The following is a 22923-nucleotide window of genomic DNA, read 5'->3' as shown; positions in this document are numbered from 1 at the left end:
TCCACCAGCCCCTAGCCACCTTGAGGAAGTCCATGCAGATTTCATGAGTTCCCTAACTCCCGGTGTGGGAGATGTGATGCTGAAGGCAGAGCAGGGAGCTTTCAATTATTGATGAGAGCGACCTCTCTTTAAACAAGGAATGCATAATTCATGGCAGCGCCGGTATTTGTGGTGAGCAGCACCGGCTCAGTCTCTGCCTTGCTGAAATGCACAGGAAGCTGCTGTGCCCTCTCCCCCATTCCCTTGGGCCCATCAGAGCCTTCAGTCAAAACTACAATAGTGCTAAAAACTGAGACAGTCCGAGATGCTGCAGTGCTTCCCCTCGCCAGGCAGCTGCTTCCCTGGTTGAGATGTGCGCGATAAAGTGGGAGGATGGATTCAAGGAACCACAGGAGTGGGTGGAATGGGTTATTGCTCTGGGATAAGCTCGGGTAATTACTGTGCAAACACAGCCAAAACAGGGCATTTCTCAGTAGCGAGACTCCTCCGACCCCCAGACAGGTCTTCAGGAATGGCATCGTTGTAGGACAGAAAGGGTAGGCTAGATCTAAAGGATAGTGCCTGAGGGTTCACATCCAATTGTATTTCTTGTGGGGGTGGAAAGAGAAGGGAAAAGGCAGATTTGGTTTTCTGCTCAGAAAGTAGCAATTTCTCCCCTAAACCCTGCTGAAACTGGATGGCTGAAAAACAAAGTGGGGGAAAAAAGAAAAGAAGCAGTTTTTGTAGGAAGCAAAATGTTGATCATACAATCCTGGACAGTTTTGGATTGGAAGGGACCTTAAAGATCATCTAGTTCCAACTCCTGTGCTGTTGGCAGGGACACCTTCCACTAGACCAGGTTTCACAAAGCCCCATCCAACCTGGCCTTGAACACTTCCAGGGATGGGCTATCCACAACAACTCTGGGAAACCTGGGCCAGCTCCTTTCCACCCTCAAAGTAAAGAACATTTTCCTAATATTTAACCAAAGCCTACCCTTTTTCAGATTGAACTCATTCCCCCTTATCCTTTCACTACAGACCTTTGTAAAGAGTCCCTCTCCAGCTCTATTGTAGCCCCTTTTAGGTATTTGAAGGTGCTCTGAGGTCTCCCCAGAGCTTTCTCTTCTCCAGGCTGAACAGCCCCAGCTCTTTCAGACTGTCTTCATAGGAGAGGTGGATGGAACAGGGAAGAGAAAGGCTCTGATCCCATAACTGGGATCTTGACCTCCCAGTAGCCCAGGCAATAGTAGGAAACTGCAGTTCTGTCCCAAGGTGTAAGAGTGCTTTTCTGCTGGGGGTTTTAATCGTCCCTCTGCTGCAGACCTGGTGAAGGGCTGCAGGCAAGTGACACCTGCAATCTGAATGAAGTGAGCACTCCCCTACTGCTCATGGGGAGAGAGGGCAAAGGAAAATTAACAGAGTCCCCTGGAGAGACAAAACCCAGGGAACTACAAATAATAAACAATACAGGGAAGGATGGCCAGGTCCTTCCCCACAGCAGGAAGAGTAGAACTACCAGCAGCTGTGCAGTTTCAAGGCTCAGCCCCATCAACACTCTGTCCCTTGGTGCGCAGGCTCCTGTGGGGACAACTTCCCCAGGAACTGAGTCACTCCCAATGAAACAGCTGCCCTTCCCAAGCCCATGCACCTTTTTCTCAGATGCAAAGAAAGGCTTCATCCTCTCCTGCCACCTCTGATCCCTTCACCATATGGGAGCACAGTTACTTCAGCCCAGAAACCAGGCTTGTTCCTCAGGAATACACCGTGAACAACCCCCATCCCTCCACTGCCCATGTGAAGCCAAGTTGAGCACTCCTCAAAGCTTGGTCTGTGAACAGCTTGACACGGCACCTTTGTGAAGAGCATCCTTGTCCTAAACATGTGGCTTGTGTGTGGGAGCATGGACAGAAGGAGGGTGATGCTTTATACACGGATTTCTTTTGAGCCAAAAAAAAAAAAAATAAAAGCCACAAACCCAAAAGAAAACAAAAAAGAAACTTTGACAGAGCTAATTAAATCTGCTGGCTAGGTCCCCCAGGAGCCAGTACTTTAGGGACAGCACGTGGCTCAGCCTGCTATCCCCAGGTAGATCAAGGGTATCCAGGCCCTATCTGGGCTATCAGCAGGAATGGAGATAACCCAGTTTGAATACAGACTAGACCTTGAACTTGGCTGCAAAGCCCGTCCTTGCAGGGAGCCTTCCAGAGCCTGAAAAAGGAGGTCTAAGCCAGGCTATTTTTAATCAGCCCAGACCCAAATGTCCTTCACCGCTGATCCATACAACCTGTCACCACATTCCTGCCCCCTGAGCATAGGCAAGGGTGGGCTGTGACTCAGAGGGACACAGCCCTCTGCCCCATCACAATTTCCCTGCACTGCAGAGCCGTAATCCAGGGGTGCCAGAAATACCCAGAGAAAGATTAGCAGCTCAGGCCCGAAGAGAAGCAGGGGGTACCAGATGTCTCCTGAGAAAGCTTGCTCTCTCCTGAAAGAGCTCTAAGCTTGGAGTTGTCCTGTCTTGAAAGGGAACTCGGGGGCTTATTCAGACGTCAGCTTCTGTTCCCTGCTGCTGAGCTCTGGCAGAACTGAGGTCCTTTTTAGATGCTGATGACTATTACAGAATAATAATTCCAAACGTATCAGCATGAATCAGCCCAATATCTGCATTAGCCAAAAAAAAAAAAAAAAAAGCTTTTTTTTTTCTTTTTCCAAGGAGGCAAAATAATTCTAAGGAAGCAAAAACAATAGTGGATTGTTCCAAAGTTTCTGTATATCTCATTCAGAGCTTTCCCTACTGAGTTAACAGCTGATGTCTGTTCAGCAGGAGTGGGAGCTGTCATTTTACAGCTTTTTTACAAAAGCAGAAAGGAAAAAAACATAGTATTGCCTTCCAGAACATTTTCAAAGATGGAGAGGAATTACTTTTTCAGAGAAAAAGATATTAGGCATTATTTGATGGATAACTACATTTCACAGGTGATTGTTATGGGAGGGGGGGAAATCACATTGATCACGAGCTCAATAAAGATATGGGGCCCAAAGGCCAATGCTGTTCCTCTGATAGGAGCCAGGATACAGAGAGAGGCTTTGATCTCAGCTGTGTGTCAATATGACATCAAATGCAGACCTCCAGAGGAACAAGCTATCACTAATGCACACTCTTGATTGATTTAGACAGCTTGTTTTCCTCCTGCTTTCAAAGGCAATGTTGAAATGCTCTTCCCTGTTGGACTGCCCCATTACTCCTAGGGAGGGCAAAAGAAAGCAACGGAGAAGCTGCTCTGGCTGAAATCACAGTGCAAATTAGTGGGGCAGCAGTTATGCCATTTAAAACACCAGTGTAGTTAAATATGTCTACTGGCTTCCCAAAATCTGTGAAAGCACTGGCATTTTAATGGTTACATGTGCACGCTGGCCCCCTTAAGAATCAGAGCCCTGATCTGTTATTGTACAGAAAGAACTGTGGGCAGAGAATGAATGCACGGTAAAGGCAAGAATCCCCCTGAGTTTTTATTTGGGAATGCTGGCTGAATTATGTGATCAATAAAAGCATCGTGCAAACAGCAGCTTTCTGTGGAATGTTCTGGTGGGTGGCTGCTCCATATAGATTAAGACAGAGAGGACACTGGACAGCACTGATGCCACATCATGCAGGTGTTAGTTGTGTGAGGTGACAGAGAAGAGAAACACCACTTTGGTGTCTTTGATGGACATTGTTGCTGTTGCAGCTCTCTGAGCTGTGTAAAATACGCTCACTTTGTAACTGGCTGAGACGTCCAAAATGCTAATTCTGATTTCTTCCTCCAAATAAATAATCAGCACTCATTATTTTTGCCACTTGCTGTGCAGCATCCAAGTGTCATGAGGACACTTTTAGAAACAAATGCAGAATGGATAAATTGGCACCTAGAGAATTGTCTTTTGCAATTGATAAACGTTATGGTCCGCTGCTTGATTTGTACCTTAAATGCCACAGCTGATCTGTATAGCTTGGACTTGATTAAAAGAAGCACTAGAATGAAAATTAGAGTCAGCAGACAGTGTTTATTTTTCTGCCTTCTGCATGTGAAATAAAAAGGGAAGAAGAGAGCAAAAGAAAGAGGGGCACGAAGCTAGGACTGTCCTGCTGTCCTTCCCTGTCCTAACAGGGAAGCTGTTGACTCTGGACTACAGGCAGGCCACATCCAAATCATGCACCAAGATGTTTGAGATCAAGAGACCCGTATGCAATTCCCACCTTCTGGGAATGCCAGGGGAACAATGTCTAACTTGGGCACTGGCAGTAGCTGCTAGCATATATCCCTGCATCATGATCAGAGTAAGTTTTATTTTGTAGAAAAAGTAAGTAGTGGATGCATTTGGGTGAACAGATGGAGCTGAGGAGTAGCAAAAGTCACATGCCCCTTTCTAACAACAATCCAAGCCTACCAGAAAAAAAGGATGTGGGTTTTGGTTTCTGCTTTTCCATGTCTTGCACAGTTAAAATGGAAGAGTCTCTTGGGAAGGCATGGAAGGCTGTGAGGGAATTGAGGGCAGACGAGCTCACGGTCTGAGAAACAAACTACTCTTTCTCTTAGAGTGCATGGGGCTTGCAATAGGGTTTGCTTGTATGGGGATTGCTCTCTGCCATGCTCCTTAATTGCACGTGAAAGCAGCCTGGTCTGAAAGTGTCTTTGCATGTAGTGTTTACAAAGCTTCCCTTGGGAGGGAGGTCAGCCTGTGCTCTATTGTTGAAATTGTGTGCTTCAGGCTGCCCGAAGCCTGGATGCAAAAGGGGGTTGATACTCCCCCAGGCTGGGGAGTTGCCTGCTCTATCTGTTTCCTGAGATTGGAGTATCATCTTTGCACAAATACAACCATAATAACCCTGGGAGATGTGTCTCCCCAGCTCTTACACCTCTGCACTCAGGGTGTGCTGGGCAGTGCTGTCCTTCCTACCTGTCCTTCCTACCTTACTTCCACATCCATGGGCTGCCAGTTGGCCTTGGACTGAATAACTGATGAATAGATACTTCTGGCTGGAGAGGGAAGATGAACTAGGCTTTTTTTTGAACCCTTCTCTGCAGTTTGAGAGCCCTTGGAGTTTCCAAGGCAGACCAAGTTGGCCTGGAAAATCAGGTCAGATAAGAGTGGTTTCTTCTTAAAACCAAAAATGGGCTGCTGCTGTAAATCTGAGAGGTGGATATGAATCTCTCCTGATTCTGGGGATGAATCTGGCTCTCTCCTTGTGCTTGGGGAAGGAAAGTTCTCTCTGGTTATGAGAATGTTTGTGGAGGTCAACAAGCCAGGTTGGGTATTCCTAGCTTCACCCAGGCACATGTGAACTACCTCCATCCGTTACCAGCTCTGCAAAAAATATCCCTGAAGGGTCAGCAACAGCTTCTAGGCAGAAGAAACATCCAAAAACTGCTTGGGAAGGAAGAATAAAGAAACTGGAATTTGCTTCTGCTGCTGTAACTTATTTCTAGGCCACATATGTTTGTTCTGGTGCTCAGGTTAGGACCCATGTTTGGGTTAGGAAAGAAATACTTGGTATCAGATTTTATCAGTCTGGTAAGTGCAGTGCAGAAGGGAGTACACAAGAGCAGAAATCTTGCCTAGTGACTACTTTGCAAAAGTGTTTAACAGTTCCAGGACTTGGTTTGACTTCAAGAGAGCTACAGTCCAAGTGTGGCTTGGCTTGGCATGGCATGGCTTGATGGACTATGAATAAAACTTGCTGAGATGGCAGCTTATCTACCACTGAACAGAAGCTGGTGTTGACAAAAAAGCCACAAGCATCCTCTGCAGCACCTCCAGGAGAGGCTGCTAGGTGGGAAGATGTGTATGGGGTTTGTCTAGCAGACTGACATGCCTAGGAGCACAAGTGATAAGACTGGCCATGATACAGGAACAGTCTTGGATTTATTCTTAAAGAGAGTGACAAGAGAGGCTCTTTGAGGTGGTAAGAGCCATTTTAAATGCTCCTTTCCCAAAGAATCCTTTGGGGTAAAGTATATTCACCCCTAAAAGTCTGCACAGAGGTCAGCAGTGATGATCTTAGAAAAATGCTTATGGGTGTCCTGTGACTTTGTAATGGTCCTGTTCCCTTGTAATGGAGCTGGTGATGCATATCAATCAAGTAGTAAGAGATTTATTGTGTTTTCTCTAATGCTCCAAGAGTCCTATTCTAACACAAAGTTAGAGACCTCACTTTAGCTGTAAAAAACCCTCCTGTTATAATTGGATGACATGCTGCTGAGCACTGTAGGTTTGAGAAAAATAGGAAACAGTGTGACAGTTGCTAACCAGAATGGGAAACACACTGGGATTACTGGAGGAGTTATGGAGAAGCCTGTGGGTTGCTACAGTTCAAGAGGGGCTGGTATTCCATGTTAGAGGGCAGACATGTGAGTTAAGGCAGAGCAGGGGACTTGACTGGAGAGAACACCTGAAATAACTAATTGTTCACAAAACAGAAAATGTAAGAGGTTGGTGGGAGTAGGATGGAGGAGGTGGTTCCAATGGCAAAAAGAAAACAAAAATAGGCTTGGGGAATATTGTTGTGGCAGCCAGGCTGAGATCTGCCACTTAATAACACTTGACAAAATGCAAATAATTTCTCCTTCCTAAAGATCTGCCAGGGGATGCCTCAGCTATCTGGGGTCAATGATTAACACTCCTACCTCCTTTTCTATTGCTCCATGGAGACGAGGAGCTGACACACATGTCAGAGGGAGGAAAAAACTTGCTGTGGACCGTGGAGCAGCAGGATTTGCCAGCTTGCCTCTGACTGCCCAACCCAGCCCTGAGATACAGCTCAGCTGGGCTCGTGTTTGACTTCAGCAGACGCTGCTTGTGGGCTTTGTAGAGGTGCACAGGGATAATCAGGATTTAGTTTCTGTTTGCTTGCTAATTTCAGCCCCTGCTGTGAGATTTGGATGTTTCTGAGGATTCTGTATTAGCTTTAATGATTAAAAAATTGTTTCAATGCTTAGTGAAGAAGATGCATGATCTATCATAGAAGCCGCTTAGCAACAGGACTCATTAAGACATGTATTAGTACAGAAAGATATCCTTGCCCCAGCGCCCTCTTGGAATGACTATCCACTCATCTAAACAAGATAAAGGTCTTTGCTAGCCTCCTCTGAGGCCAGAGGATAAAGCAGTCAACTGTGAAACAAGATTTCTTGGTTCTTTTTCTGGCTTCAACGATGCGTCAGTATGTGAATCTGGGCAAATCATTTCACCTGCTTCAGTGCCTCAGTTCCCCCACAGGTGAGATAAGCACACCAATGTATAAGCACTCTGGGGAAATGACTTTCAAGTGCCTAAGCTCATTAGAGAAAAAACAACCAGTACAGAGAATAAAACTGTCTCAGCCGCTTGCTGGTAGTTTGTACTAACCACACAGTTCACTTTGTCCTTCTGAAGCCCCACACACAGTTAGCTAATTACAGGGGGGAAAAAGATCTTCTCCTAGCTCCTTACCACCTGGTGGTAGCCAAGCACAGATGTTAGAACTTGTCATTTGGTTTAAAAGAATTAATTTTAGGCAAAACATTTCTGGTTATCCTTCAAGGAAGGAAAGGGTCTGCCAGTTCTGGGGCAGGATCTAATTTTGCTCGAAGGAACACTGTTAAATACCACGTCTGAGAGGAGAACAGTAATACTTTGTGGTTAATTCCCAGAGTCATTGACTGAATCTCTCAGGCAGCAACATTCTTAGGGGGAAAAACAGAAGTGGGGTGAAGGAAGCAGGTGTAAGAGCAGACATTTCAGTCCACAGTGAAAACCTGAGGCATTCCTGATTTTTCGGCTTACATGCAGGACTTTGAACTTCATACCTGGATGCACAAGCTGTGGTCACACCTTAGTGTGGGGTAAGGGTAAAGGAAACATAAATGAAAAGAAGACAAGGGAAGAAAAATAGGAGTAGGTGAGAAACTTAGGTGTGACTGAAAGTGATTCCTGAGGAAGGGAAAGAGAACAGAAGAAATGAGGTTAATGGGAATGTGAAAGTCTGAGAAAGAAGGGGGAGGAATGAACAAGGGTGAGGAAGCAGGAGACCCAAGTGGGACAGCAAGCAGGAGGCACAATCAAATCATCTGAGTGCTCTCTGAAGAGATTGCCTGTTTTGTTTCTGCCTTTTTTGTGTGTGTGATCTTGCCTTAAAATTGCAGGAATGTGGCGGCACAGCACTGGCGCTCTGATTTATTAATTCCATCCCGTCCCACAAGCCCATAAAACAAAAGCATCTGTGTTTGCTCAAGAGAAAACCATGAAGGGCCTCATTCACGTCAGAGGTGGAGAGAGAAGCTGGCAGATAGAGGAAAGTCATCGTCTCCTTCCTTTTCACCTTTGTGTGGATCTGGGCTGGGGGAAGGGCCTCGGGAGAGAAGGATCCAGGGGATGAAGTATCAGCAGGGAGAAAGTTAAGATCACCCTGACATTTGTGCTGGAGAAAGTGGAGGGGAAACACAATGAAGACAATGGCTGGACCAGTGAGGAAGGCAGCCCAGCATAGCAGAGGGGACAAGATCCCTTTCTGCCACCCAGGCTCACCCAGCACTGGTCTCTGAAGTGGCACTTTGTGCAGTATTACCCCAATGAATGTCAGTCCCGTTGCTGTGGTCACAGTCAGGGCTTCCATGAAGCCTGGCACTGTTGTCTAACTCATAGCTATGGATATAACCATAAAAATAAATGAAATCTGCCAGTCATAGGAGAAATACCCCATTACAGCTGTTTTTAGCTTTCAGAATGAGGGAGGGTCAGGACAAGATGAATGTTAACTATCCTACTTTAAGAAACAAGGCATGGAGGGGGAGAGGAGCCAGCAACCTCTACTCCTGCCAGGCAAGGGTCAGCTATGCTCTTTCTATCAAGAGGCATTTGGACATGTTTATTGGGAGCAGAGGACCTTGCTAAAACCCTGCCCTTAAGGACAGAGTCTTTAGAAGCCAGGCAGCCATCCCTGCAACGCCCCAGGGGAGCATCACCTCAGGGGAGGCAGGGTCTGCAAATTACTGCTGCCTGCCTGGCCCTTGGCTTTTCCTCCAAGTTCTCCCACACAAGGATTGCTGAGGAGCAATCCTGCTTTGCTTAGCAAATCACAGTTCCCATGTGCCCTGTACTCCCACACACAGACCCACCGTGAACTTACAGAACGAGACAACACTGCTGCTCTAAAATCTTTTATCTGGAGCTGAGATTGCCCGACTGCTAACCCTGTTCAGCTCCAAGTAATCCCAGCACTTTGCTTGGCTGGAGGTTGGCTGTACTGGGAATAAATGCCCTTGTTCACATTGACAAGAGGTAACATCCAAAGAAAACCGTTCCCTTTTGCAATGCAGCATTATTCATAGACCAGCACCACATAAAGTTGCCAGGACGCTGGCAGTCTGCTAAAATCCACAACACGGGCAGGGGAAGTGGCAGCGTAAGCACCACTGGACCAGATCAAATCTCAGCAGAAGTTAACCTGAACCTGCTCCAGCTGACAAAACCCAAGCCTACAAGAGCTAAGTGTCAGCACACAGGCTGGAAAATAACCTTTTTTTTTTTTTTTGCTTCTGCCTGGAAATTAAAACATGCCCTAGTGGTCTTCACTTAAACACGTCTGTGTCCTTTTGTCCTTCGTCTTACATTGATCAGTGTTTGGGGGTTTTGGAAGGTATAAATAATCCTGTGCTAGAGGATGTGAGAGGTTGAACCCTGAAGATTTAGATATCTTTCAAGTGGACTGCCCTGTCCAGTGATGAATAACCTACTATCCGTCACAATTTCTCCTCTTCCTGAATCCTACACTCAGCACCAGCAGCATCTTGTAGCACAGACTTCCTTATGTCACAATGCACAGCATGGGAAAATACTTACTTTTATCATCAAATTGCTACCTTTCATGTTTTCCTGAATGCAGTCCAATTCCTCTACTGAGAAAAGCCCTGTAGAGAAGCATTCATTCTCCCTCTTCTGTGTTGTCAATTGCTTTGTTTTCCACCCCAATGTCCCTTCTCATGTGCCTTCCTGAGCTAACTAACCCCATCTTAAGGAATCTCTCTACGTGTGCCAGGCATTAGTGGGTTTACCTGATCAGAGTGGGGATGAACAGCAAACAAAATCTGAAGGTCCCTTTGCTGGAGCCGTGGATCCCATTTCTGTGTCTCAGACCTGGGAAGCTGCATCTCATGAGGAAACTTAGATCACATTTTATATATCCCAGGAATTTGCAGAGTGCAATGTTTTCATCTCAGGCAGGAAGACAGTCCCCCACACTGTGTGGTGGAGGAGGGCAACAAGGTAGCTGACTGAACACTTGGGAATGTTAGCAAAGTAGATAAATTCGAGTTTTAAAGAAAGGCCTTTGGGAACACTAATGTCACATGAGAGCAAGCTAGAAGAGATTTCAAGCTCTTAATTATGAGCCTGCACAGCCTAAAACAGCATGAAAGATTAAAGGACCAAGTTTCCATAAGTGTGCTGACCGCAGGTTGAGGTGCGGTTTGGAGATGTACCCCAACCTGGAGATATCAGTGGGGTCTGACCAGTGTCCCTTTCAAAGAGCTTGGTCTTAGGCAGTCATGTGTGCACCTGAGATGAGGGTGCTGAGCCCCAGGTCTCATCCATGCCCTGTATTTATTAGACTTTTGTGGTACTGGTAGGTTTTAAATCACAGTCCTGTCAGGCTGAGCTGCTTCCCAGCAAGTGCTTCCCAGAGACGCAGGGGCCTCTTGCCTGTTAGACAGATGATCTGGAGCTGTCTCAGCTCTGACGTGATGAGCTGCTGTGTCTCCCTAGTAAAGAGGGGGTAGTCATCCTGACAAACAGCTCTGTATGTGGGCAGGGAGTGCTCTTAATCACACATGCAGAGTGCTTGGAGATCTTGGGATAGGAAAGAAAACCGTAATGCTTATTATTAGGTAGAAAGGCCAAGAGCAAAAAGGGCAGAGTGATTTCAGACTCCTCCAGGGCCCTGGAGGTGTGTGGGACCCAGATTCCAGTCTGGCTTATTACCTCATTTTTAGGCTTCTTCTTTTATTAGGAACAATTAGATACAAGGAGGAAGGGGACAGATATCATCTTTCCTGTGTACATCCTGCAGAATAATGGCAGAGCTTTCTCAGAGCAATTTTGCATGCTCAGTAAAGGGCATCTTTGAAGCCTATCAAATATCTCATCCCTTGTAGGCATACATATGAAGGCTTGCAGCACACGTCTTTATTGCTCCCAAGTATTGTGAACAAGGAAAGACCATCAAAAGTGCTCAAGGCGAGGAAGAAGAGGCCTTGGAAGTAGTTCCAGGAAGTGGATGGAGTTGTGGTGTGGCTTCTCATGATTGGAACAGAAACATTGCCTCCTGAGGCAGTGAAGGAAAGCAGGAGGTGACTGTGCCTGCAGCACCAGCACCCTGGGAGAGAGGGCCAGCCGAGGCTGGAGTTGTGAAGGCACTGAGAAACACAGGGATGTGTAGAGCAAACTGTCATTGGCAGGTGATTACCATGGTGAAGAGGGGAGGAAAGCCATCCAGGGGTACAGCTGGAGACAATCCAATGCAGGCTCCTGCCAGCAAGCTGCCTGCTAGGTACAACTTTGGTCTCGGACACTAAGGACATCTCCTGGTCTGCTGCTGAAGCAGAGCCAAGTTTCCTGCCAAAAAGCACCTTTACCAGTGCTTCATAGGCAAAAAGAAAGGATGCTGGGTACACAGGAACCATAGCCTTGAGCTGTCCAGTACAACCTTGGACACTCTGCAGGGAAGAAGGCACTAGAGAACACAGGCACTAGGCACCAAAGTATTCCCAAACCATGGAAAGAATATGAATTTAAGGGCTGTACATTGTGGAAGTGTTTTCTCTCTGGCGTACATTTAGCTGCTGTATAGCTCTGTACAGCTCCCTAGGCAACAGTCTTCCCAGATGACACTGTAACAAAGCCCAAAGGTGCGGGAGCTTCCCTCATTAAAACCCTTGTCGTGGGAGCAAGTGTCCTCAGCCCAACTGCTTTGTTTTCTATCCCGTGGCTGTTCAAGTGTTTGGCAAGCCAGGCTGAGGCCCTTTGTTGTAAAGGTGGCTGCATCTCAGCTGTGCTCTGTGTTAGCTGGTTGAATGGCTTTGGGATTGCAAGGTTGCCTAGATGATTTCGCTATTATTATAATTATTATTACTATTACTATTATTATTATTACTACTCTTATTGTTACTGCACTCAAAATGCCAAAGAAGAGCTTTAACTTGATCTCACCCAATTCCTGAAACACTCGATACGATGTGTTAGCTGCAAATCTACCTCTGTACTATTATCTGCTCTGCGGAGCCTTAATCAATGCAGACTGAAGTGCCCTGAAAGCAACACCAAAGTCACTCCTGGGAGGGACAGGGGGAGGGAGGGCAGGAATCACAGTCATGTAGCTCCTGGCCTCACACCAGGCAGGCACAGCGTGGGCTCAGCTACTGGCGCTGTATCCCTGGTGTGCCTGCCAACAGAGAGATTCCAGGAAACCATGGAGCAGGCACCAAGCAAAGGTGGTGGAGCCCCCACATCCTGCTCCAGGGTGTGGAGAAAAGGGGATTGGCAGCATGCATGGCTGCAAACAGATGTGATACAGGCTGTCACATACAACTCTGCCAGTGGCCTCCTCCTGCCCTGCAACCCTCTCTATTGCCTGAGACTGAGGTCCCCATAACCTCCTACTGAGGAATTACATTTTGGAATAATGATAGCCTTCCTTCTGTGAGGTTCTTATCCTGCTGTCTCTGTGCACCTATCTCCCAGTTTGTGGAAGTGCTATATGGCCCCTGTTCCTAGTCTGTCTGAGGCTAGTGGGTCAATGCCTTGCATTTCTGCTGGCTGTCCAGAGGTAAAAGGTGTGAACCTCCCCATCCATTTTTCCCTTTTTGCACCTGATCAGATTTAAGCCCAAGCAGAAGCGGGTGATCAGACTCATGTGTGAATCTGCTGTACCTTGCTACACTCTCTGCATATGTGCTTTGCACAAGGAAGCCTCCTCTGGCACCAAAAAATGAGCTGAAAGCACCTGCAGTGGCTGCATCGCTCGCTCTCCCCCACTCACTTGCTGAGATGTGTGGACTTCAAGTTATCGGACAGGTATTTATAGCTTGTCATTATTGCTCTGCTATGGTGATGCTTGGTGCTGCCCTGCTGATTCCAATACCCCTTCTCTCCAGCTGCACAGAAGTTGCCCCTTGGCAGCTTTCCCTAAGGAGTTACTGAGGAACTGGCTGCTTTTCTCCAAATTTGCAGCACCTTGAGGGGTTTCTCTCTGTCACGAATTAGCTGCTGAGCCTCTCCCTCTTCTCCCCTAGCCCGAGGATGGATGGGTTAGTGGCTGGAGCGGGAGGCCAAAAAAACCCGTACTTTCCAACTTGTCTAGCAAGATTCACCCCAAACTGCTCCAGAAAACCAGCAACTGCATCCTTCGGTAGATGCCCGTGTGCAATGCAGGGGTAGAACCGGGCAGAACCCTTGCCCAGACCTCCTACTCTTGCCCTCTCCCAATCCACCTCTCCAGAGCCCCTCACTGGGACGCCCATCTGGGGTCGTTTCCCAGCGAGGCAACCTGTGCCTGCACACAAACCCCCTTGTCGCCCTTCTGTAGTTTGGCTTCTCCGGTATTTGTCACCAAGAGGCGCAATAAAACCTCTCCGGGAGCAGCGGCGTGCCCGGGACCGGCGTTTGGGTACCCTTGCTCGGAGATCCCGGCGGCGAGATTTCTGGGTGGACACACACCAGGAATGAGGGCATCTCCCCACAGCTGGAAAATTCCAGCCTGAGATTGGGATGTCGCTCCTCTGGAAGGTGTCCGGACCGAGGTGTGGGGGGATGCAAGGACGGGGGCTCCCCGTCAAGCGCGGAGCCTGTTCTGGCGCTGAGCAGGGATGAAGTTCGGGGATACAGCTGCCGATCGCGGGGCAGGGCATCCCTCCAGCGCCAAGCCGGGGGACCGCAAGGTCACCGCTGTATCCCCGGCGCTGCTCCCACCCCCAGAGCCCCGGTGCCCGAGCGCGGGCTCTCCCGCTTACCTGGCGAGATGGGCCGGTCACGGCGGAGACGCCGGGGCGCCGGGCGCGGGGCGGCACCGCGCCGGGGGCTACCGGGGGAGCATCGCCCGCCGCCGGGCGGAGGCGTGTCCTCCCTGCGCCCTGGGAGCGGCACCGGCAGCGGCACCGGGACCGGCCCGTCGGCGCTGCCGGCGGATGGCGGCGCCCGCCTTCAGACGGCGGCGGCGATGCGGCTACGCGCGGCGCGGAGCCGATTTAAGGCCACCCCGAGCCGGGGGTGGGGGGAGCTCCAGGGCCGCCCGCAGCGGCTCCTGCGCGCCGCGCATCCCGCGGGGCCACCTTAAGCGGGGAAGGGGCGAGCGCGGAGCCAGCGAGGGGGAAGGAGCGGCGAGGAGCCGACCCGGGCCGGGAAAAGGGGGAGAGGCGAGCGGGGCCGGGCACGGCCGCAGCGCTGCCCCCGCTGCGCCCTCGAGCGGGGAGCGTTCCCTGCCCCGGGCCGGCCGCTGCTCTGCCCGCCCAAGGCGAGGGCGGGATTCTTTTGCCCGTGCCGAGGATCTCTCTTGCCGCGGGCCGGTGCTGGGGTGAGTTCCCGCTCCGGCTGCTTCAAGCAAGAGACACCTGCCACGGCTACAACCCACGCGGGCTGGCTATCTATAAAGCAATCTAGGAGTCACAGCCCGAAACCAGCGGCCACAGTGCTTCTGGAATTCGGTCCCCTAGTTGATACTTAATGCGCGCATCGCCACTGCGCGCCTCAGTTTCCCTGATGTGGGATGATGGTGATGTCGGTGTAACCACTTCCCGCTGAGCAGCCGCTGGGCCATTCCTTGCCACATGAACAGCCACAGACAATGCCTTGTCTGGCGGCCTCTGCCTCGGAGCAGGTTGTGTGGGAGCAGACCAGCCCGCTTCAGTTTTCCTCTACCTCCCTCCCTTAGGAGCTGTCTCTCGGCCATAATAAAGTCACCACGCTGCTTGAAGCGGGGTGTGACAAGCAGCTCTTCCTTCAGCCTCCCAGCTGGGGCTGGATGCACAGAGGGCAGAAGTGAGAGCTATCACACCTCAGCCCTGCTGTAGGAGACTTGTCCTTGCACTGGGCTGCACAGCACACATCTATCCCTCCCTTATCCTTCCCAGGGTTGTGACTGCCATATTCCAGGAGTTTCTCCTGAAGAGGTTTCAGCTATCAGCAAACCATGAGGCACACAAAGTAGCATAGTCCCAGGCTCAGGTGGGGACTTGTTGGTCATGTTTGACTTCAGATAACAAAGCTCCTGTTGTGGGATGCAGTAAGCAGGGCAAAATGTTTTGAGATCCTTGGCTGGCAAGTGCTCTTGGAGAATAAGAGAAGGCTGTATTCTCAGGGTAGCTGGCAGGTCTTGGCCACATTTCTTTCTAGAGCAGGCATTTCTGAAAACACCTTGGAAAGGAAGACATCAAGTGACATTTTACAGCCCAAATGACATTTACAAAGTGGAACACACAGGCTAACTGAACACAGGCAAAGCAGCAGGCACTTGCAAAAGGCCAGTGCCTTTGCTCACCCTGCTTCTCCCTTTGCCAAGGGGACATTCCAAGTGGTTGAGTTCAGTGCCCAGAAGGACTATGGCCATGCTCACCACTACTGTGCTTATGGCAGTGCAGATCCACTGGCTATGTCTTTCTGCACCTCTCCCCCAACCAGAGCAGGGCATGAAGTGCTGCTCTTCACCAAGTGTATTTAGGGCTGCTCTTATTCTGCCCTGGCATCCTAGGCTGCCTTTAATGGCAGGAAGGCATCCATCCATCCATCCATCCATCCATCCATCCATCCATCCATCCATCCATCCTCAGTGTTGGAGGCATGAAGTCCCCAGGTTGTATGGTCAGCACAGAAGGGTTCTGTGTGCTTGTGGATGAAAGCCAGCGTGTGGGTGTCAGGAAATGGTGACATGCTTCCCCACGGATGGCTCAGCAGAAGCCTGAATTCCTCTTGCACTACTGGCAGAAGCATTACCCTGCTCCAAGGATGAGTTAGCTGGGTTGTTCCAGCTCTGCAGCACCTTGATTTTCGGAAAATCCACACCAAAGAAATTCATTGCCTACGCCTGCAAGGCACTGAATCTTTCAGAATTCCCTGGGATAAGGCAGAGACTTTATCCTCCTGTGGCTGGGGGAAGAACTTGAGGAGGAGTTAATTGACTGATAATTAACCACAGGCATCTTGGGTGGTTAGTGAGCTGCAGACAATCCTTGAGTGAACACCCTAACCCTAGGACTTCTCTAGAAGAGGTTGGTTAAGGACTTTGACTTCTGGGGTTCTCTCTGGAGTGGAAAAGCATGAGTAAGAGATCAGGTCCAAGGCTGCTGGAATCTCTGGAAGTTCAAACTACTCAGGCTTTGCTTACTCATACTCCAGGCTCTCCCTTTTTATGTCCACAACCTTTGACATGGCTCTTTCACTGCTACACACAGAAGCCACAGTTTAGTCAGTCTGTCCTGTGGTTGGACTGGGGGTGCTGAGAGTCAGCAGTGCAGGAAGATGCTTCCCCTCATGCCACAGTCAGAGCTGGCTTCTGGAAAAAGCTGCACACTTCTGCAATGAGACTCAGCTCTGGGGCAAGTGGATCTGTGCAGAGATATTTTTCTCAGATAAAGCATCTGCAGTAGATTTATTGGAGGGGTCAGTGGAGTACCCGGTGTGCTACAGCCCTCTTTACCCCTCCTGAAGGCAGTGACTGGGACCGTCTGTGTTCCTAGCCACATGGCAGTGGAGTTGCTGCCTTGGTTAAGACATTCCTCCTTCCGCAGCCATCACAGCTCTGTCCAGCACAGACATATGCAGCAATCCACACTGCAGTGCTCTGGGTGGCAGCTCTTCCCTGGCATGCTGTACTTTCCTAAACCATCTGCCCCTGTCGCTGCCCACACTTTCTCCACTGAAAGTACAACATGAAACTCCATGAAACCTCCATCCTGAGGCTGCCACTAAGCTAAACTCCTACCCAAGTGATAAGTGCTTCGAGATCCTGGGAGAGATGCTGTTGGAGAGGTAGCTTACAGGTGCAATCTGTGTGCAATTTATTCCTGCAATTTGCTTTTCTTGCTTTTTCACTGCCATGCTCTAAGGGGCCTGATGCTGTGTCAGCCTTGAGGCAGACCCACAGACCACATCCCTGAATCTTGCAGCAGTAAGTCACAGGAGGGGAAACAGTGAGGAAAACATTCACTAGCTTGTGCTGAGAAGGAGGAAGCTGTGCTGCAGCACTGGGAGCCTCCCGAGGTCTTTCTCCATCTGGGCTGAGTGGCTGCAGCTGCTCCCCGCTCTCCTGACTCACCTCTCCTGTTGCAGCTCTTAGAAGCAATGCAATGCCTCAGTGTTTGTCTGAGGCACCCTTATAGCATTGGGGGAGTGAGTTTTTTACACTTCCCACCCTTCCTTTTGATAGGGGATTTGGCTACAGAGCAGCAGGGACCTTGCTGGTGTCCTCTGCTGTGGGAATGTGTGTGGTGCTGTGCTGCTGGGACCATCTGTTCGCAGCTGTGCTGAGAACTTGCCTCTTCAGTGCCCTCAAGGCAGGGGAGAAGCAAAGAGAGTCGTTGCTGATTCCCTGCTGGCGTGGTGTATTTCACAAACAAAAGGTGAGGAAGAGCTGGCAGCAGCCCTGGAGGATGCACAGAGGATTTGGATTTGGGAGGGAAACCTACTGAAAAGGTCAGTCAAGAGTCATGCCCGCACCTCACATGGCCTGTGAAGCATTGCTAGGTAGTGGCATCAAAATCTCTCTGTAATACAAATCTCGAAACATTGCAGACACATACTAAAGTGAGTAAAACCTTCCCTGTGAGTTGGGAAGGTGGCACCCTTTCTGCTGAGAGGGAGGATAAGCCCTGGAGAAGACAAGTTATTCCCTCAAAGTCACCCCTGAAATCCATATCTGAGGGATGCAATGAGACACCAGAGGTTTTGCCTGCCAAGCCCCTCCCTGGTCAGGCTACATCCAGCCTGATGGTATTTTCAGAGAGCTTGCTGAGCTATCTTCTGCCTGGTCTACACCCCTGCCCTAGGACAGGCCCCCTTCCCAACTCCTTTCCTTCCCAACCTTCTGGATGTGGTTAAAGAGTGATGGCACGGGATGAGGAGGGGTGTCAGGTGCATCTCTTCCAAGGTCCAAAGCTGCAGCAGGGCCTCTCTTCCTCCTCTTTGTAAATCTGCCTAAGAATATGTGCAGCAGAACAAGCAGTCCTTGATCTAAAATCTGCCATCCTTTGAAGAACCTGTGCTTCAGCGAAGCAGCCAGCAGTTGCTTGCTGAAGAAGGCTGAAAAGCCACTCTGCAAAGCTCTGCAGTTTCATTTCTCTCCCCCTTGAAGCACCAGAGCTGTACACTAATCAAGCTATTTCTGCTACAAGCTTGGGAGGAAAGAAAGAGAGATTGTTAGTGTTAATGCTATTTTTAAATACTTTGCAGACTCTTGAATAGGATGATGATGGGGGCCGGGTAAGGACCCAGACAGAGACAGATTGATGTGTGGTAAACACATCTGCTATTCTGCAATTGGGAGGCAGCTCTTTCGGCAGCACCACTCCAAAGGTGCAGCGAGGAGCCGCTGTGAGGGCTCTGCTCACAGCCTCTGACAAGGCTTTGGCTTGGTGCTTCCAGTGCTCTCTGCTCCTTCCTTGGCCACCTGCAAGGCAGCATTACTGCAGAGGGACTTAGAGCCTGCAACCCCCCAGGAATCAGCTTCCAGTGGCACAGCATGTGTAAGGGTTGCTGCATGCAGGCAGAGCCCTCACACTCCTTCTGTGTGGGGGGAGCAATTGCCTGCTTCTGCATGTACCTTGCACCCTAGGGATGGGCTCTGTCCATGAAAGGCTGGAGAGAGCCTGAGTGACTGTCTTCCCTCAGATCCTCCTGCCCACCAGCTAAAGAAATGCGGGACTAAAGAAAGTCTCAGGCTTTGGTCTCATCCCTGCAGGAGAGAATGTTCCCATGTGAAAGGGAGAGAGCAGGATGGGAGCAGAGAGGTGAGAGGAGGCTTGTACTGATGGAGAAGTTTAAAGAAACCCTGAACCATTGAGCTGTTTGGGCAGGGGCTCCGTGTGTAGCCCAAAGATGGCACTTCAGCATTCTGCCCCTCTGGAAAAGTTTTGCCAAGGGAAGATATGATTTACCTTTTGATAGATTTATGACCCATTCTTTAGTGTCAAGCAGAGAGTTTTATCCTAAGGGTTGATCTCTATAGAATAGCTTAAAAAAGGAAGATGCTCTCTGTTAAACTGTCAGCTTTAAGAATTATTTCTGTGCCATTCTGTCAGTCTCATCTCCATTAAATTCCATAAGCCTTTTCCTTAAAGGTAAGTAACTGCTTTTGTAAGAAACTAAATCTTAAGTGAGCTATCTGTTGAAAGCAAGGATGGATCCTCCATCCCATTACAGCGAATCGATGCACGAGCAGTTTTGAAAGCACTGTCACAGAGAGCCTGACCTCAACAAGGAGATGTTGCCACTCACCACACCCTGAGCACAGCAGATCTCTCTGCACTGCCATTCCTAACAGCCAGTATTAATCTTGCATCCAGAGGGATGCTGTTGGGGAAGATGAAACAAGAAAGCCTTATAAATATGATTGCCTGGCAAAAGACTTAGGAAATACAGAGATTGAAATGGTAACAAGTTTTGAGATACCAAACCTTAGTTACTGCACAAGTAGAAAACAATAGTACAGCCAGGATGAAGGCAATCCCCTTTCTGGCTGGACAATGCCCTTACCTACAGATAGGTCCAAAGGTCAAATGGGCTGTTCTATCTCACCCCCAAAATGTATGGGTCACCCCACACCTGTAACCCTCCCCTGAAACATCAGGTGTCTGTGACCCCATTGGCCCAAGTCTTGTTCCAGCCCACCTTGAAGCCCCCTGATAAGGGGTCCCTGAGGAGCCAGACGCTCTCTTGGAACTTCCACCCTCTCCTGGAGCATCCTCTTATCTCCCTCTACCCCTTGTCTCTCCCCTCCCGCATTCCCTCAGTCCTTGCCACGTGCCGCGTCTGGTGGCTCCACGCAGGGCCTTTCACCCTCTCTAATAAACCTGATATTCTAAGAGCAGCCTTCAGAGATCTCTCGTCTCCATCCATCCAAACTGTCCTGGAGTCCAGCATCCCTGCAGATGCAAACGGCCCTGCTTTCCATAACCGCCCTACTGACAGTGATGTCAAATCCTTTTTCCAAAAGCCCATCGTGACACGTCCTTTGTCTGCTCCTTCGGGGAGGCGCAGGGAGGCTGGGGGTGGAGAACAGAGGGCATTTGTCACCCAGCTCCTCGGCTATATGAGAAAGTGGCTTCTGTTTCCGAGCTTCTCTCTGCTCCACATCTTTCATCCACATCGAATTGAACAAGACTTTCTTTTGTCCCGGGGGAATGAATGGGCTGCGCGAGGGTCAAATAGCACCGCCTGCCCAGGCTGGGACCGGCCTTGCACACTGTGCGCTTGTCCCGGGCACGCACAATCGCCGTCAGTTGTATGTGCCCCAAGGCTGCCCTTCCCTCCTGGCGCTGGACACAGGGGGGCAGAGTCCATGCATCCACCCAGCCGTGGAAGGAGGCAAATGTCAGGGCAGTACTGCCCTCTGCAACATCCAGTGCTGATCCATGCAACATCTAGTGGCTGGGGAGGGCTTTTCTGCACTTGGTGTCCCCCGCTGGCTGCGTTAGTGCTCAAATGCAAGTCTGAGCATGCCAGCAGTTCCATGTAGTCACAGCTGTGAAGTCCTGTATGAAAAACCTACATGTGGAGGTCAGAAAGGAAATTTCTCTTGGTGTGGTGATGTCCTGATCTGGGTAACAGCTCTAGTTGTGATTTTTGGTCTTTAAATGAGAGGTAGCCACAAACCCCTATGGATTCTCCGAGTGAGCCACATGCCTCCTCCAACACAAGCATGCAAAGTCATCTCATAAATGTGACAGAAGCTTTTCATCACTGTCTGCTAGAACAGAATCTGCCTCCTGCTGTAGGTTATATATCACAGAAAGATGCATGCTGGTCTTTGCTGGTGAACGCTTAGATGTTTGTTCATCCGGCCTTCTGGTGTGTATGGGGCCCTCTGACTACTATCAGCTATTGATGCCAGCCTTCTGAGGCTGGGTAGCCAAGTCTGGGCTGAGCCCTCTCTCTTAGAAGGGCTGAATCTGTTGACGAGAAAGCAGAATTTGTCAAGGCAGAGAAGTACATGGCATCCAGTTTTCTCTGCAATGTCTTTTCCTCTAAGCCTGTGAGCTCTCCCTCAACAAGAACAGTCTCTGCTACTCCAGTGTAATCCTGCTTAGATTTCTGCTTGGGAGATAGCTCAGACATTACAGATTCAGTGCATTTAACATTCTTTGCTTTCTGGAAATCTCCTGAGCACTCTTCAGGCCAAGGTGATTACAGCTGTGCTGAGTGGAACTGCAAAAAAAGCCCAAGCCTGAGCCGAATGTCAAGACAGGCTGTTGCTGTGTCAATCAGCAAGGAAGAAGTCTGTGTCCATAGGCAAAACCAGGACATAAAAAGGGCAAGAGGTTGCAAATGTGTCTGTAGAAGAACTAAGGACTCTTGGTGGTTGCGGTATTGTGCTACACCAGCAAATAGCAAGGCCACTGTGCTGGGCTCTTTGTTAAATGCATCTCAACATCTAAGCTGTCAGTTTCGAGTGCTCGTAATGCTTGGCCAGTTAATCATTTTTGCAACATGAAACTCTATTTCAGTCCTGAAATAGAGTATTGCAAAGTGTGCTAGACCAGTGTGACATGACAATGACATTCAGAAGGCTCAGAAAGTTTTCAGACCTCTGGACAATGGATTGTATTCCTGCTGATGGGCTGTCTTTAAGAACAAGAGGCAGTGCCACCCAACCTGAAACAGGTGGAATGACTCTGTGAGCAAAGAAATGGGATGAGCTCATGAACAGTGATATGGAAGTCCCTTCCTCTCCATACTCCTCCATCTGTTGACCTCATCTCAGCACTGCAGAGGACACTCTGCGTGGGAGATTCAAACGTTAATTCTGACTTTGGGCTTGCTTGGCTCTCAGCACCTCGCCCACACAAATCCTGCCAATAGTCATTATTGTGATGTCTTCAGAGCTACTTCCAGTGAGAAATATTGGGAGAAAAGCGATAAAATGTAGTGTGCTGACACCACATGCGCCTTGTACCTACTCTTTATTTCAGTCTCATTTGTGATGAAAGGCCTCCTTGCTCTTTCTTTGCTTTCCATCTCAGAAGCAGCAAAGCATCAGGTCAGGGATATGAAATGAACACAAATGTTGATGTGCTTCATGTATGTGTGCATGCATGTCTGTACCTGTGTTGCACAAGGAATAAAGTCAGTGATGTCTCCTCGAGTAAGTCATGGGTCACCTGTCACCTGTCTTTGAAGGTCTAATTTTGCCAAACAAGGCTGATTTTGTCAATAGGCCATCTATAGAAACATTGTCTTAAGAAGAGCAAATACTCTCAATGAGAAAAAGGCTACATATGTACTTTTGTATCCTTTAAGACTTGAATATTCTGGGAAGTTGAGTCATGTGGCAATAGAATAGCAGTTATTGCTCTAGCTATGTTATTTTAATTCCCTCATGTGCATAATCTGTTCTAGAATAAGAGTAATTACTCCAAAGTAAGAAAATGCTTTTATTCTAGAACAGCATCTCCCTGAGGGTGAATTATACTGAGAGCAGAGTGTGAACTAGTTTTTTCTGCCGTACCAGACTCTAGGATGCAAAAATTGTTTTCTGATCTTCACCAGAATAAAATTCAGATTATTTTGAGATTTTTATCAGTGAAAATAAATCAGCAAGATCAGGAAGAGCTCCTTAGCAGCCTACTGATCAGTATCTGCTGTGGGTGGACGATCCATGGTTGAAGGTCCCTCGACTCTCTGATTCATGGATGGACATTTACTTGGAAATACTGCTTAGAGAGAA

The 22923-nt window shown here is 49.0% G+C and overlaps 1 protein-coding gene across 2 annotated transcripts in view; it reads right to left on the bottom strand.

Annotated features, from left to right (window-relative positions):
- LOC110480705 (galactosylgalactosylxylosylprotein 3-beta-glucuronosyltransferase 1) overlaps positions 1-14222 on the bottom strand; it is a 28059-nt gene extending 13837 nt beyond the window's left edge. The window contains exon 1 of one of the 2 annotated variants that reach the window (XM_021548845.4): positions 14003-14222. The gene's annotated coding sequence lies outside the window, so the exon portion shown is untranslated. The remainder of the gene's footprint in view (positions 1-14002) is intronic. The other variant, XM_021548843.4, reaches the window with a different exon arrangement.
- Between the last annotated feature and the right edge of the window lie 8701 nt (positions 14223-22923).

This window comes from Lonchura striata, chromosome 1, assembly GCF_050655825.1.
Source record: "Lonchura striata isolate lonStrDom1 chromosome 1, ASM5065582v1, whole genome shotgun sequence".
NCBI classification, from domain to species: Eukaryota; Metazoa; Chordata; class Aves; order Passeriformes; family Estrildidae; genus Lonchura; species Lonchura striata.
This window is presented reverse-complemented; position numbering and strand designations above follow the sequence as displayed.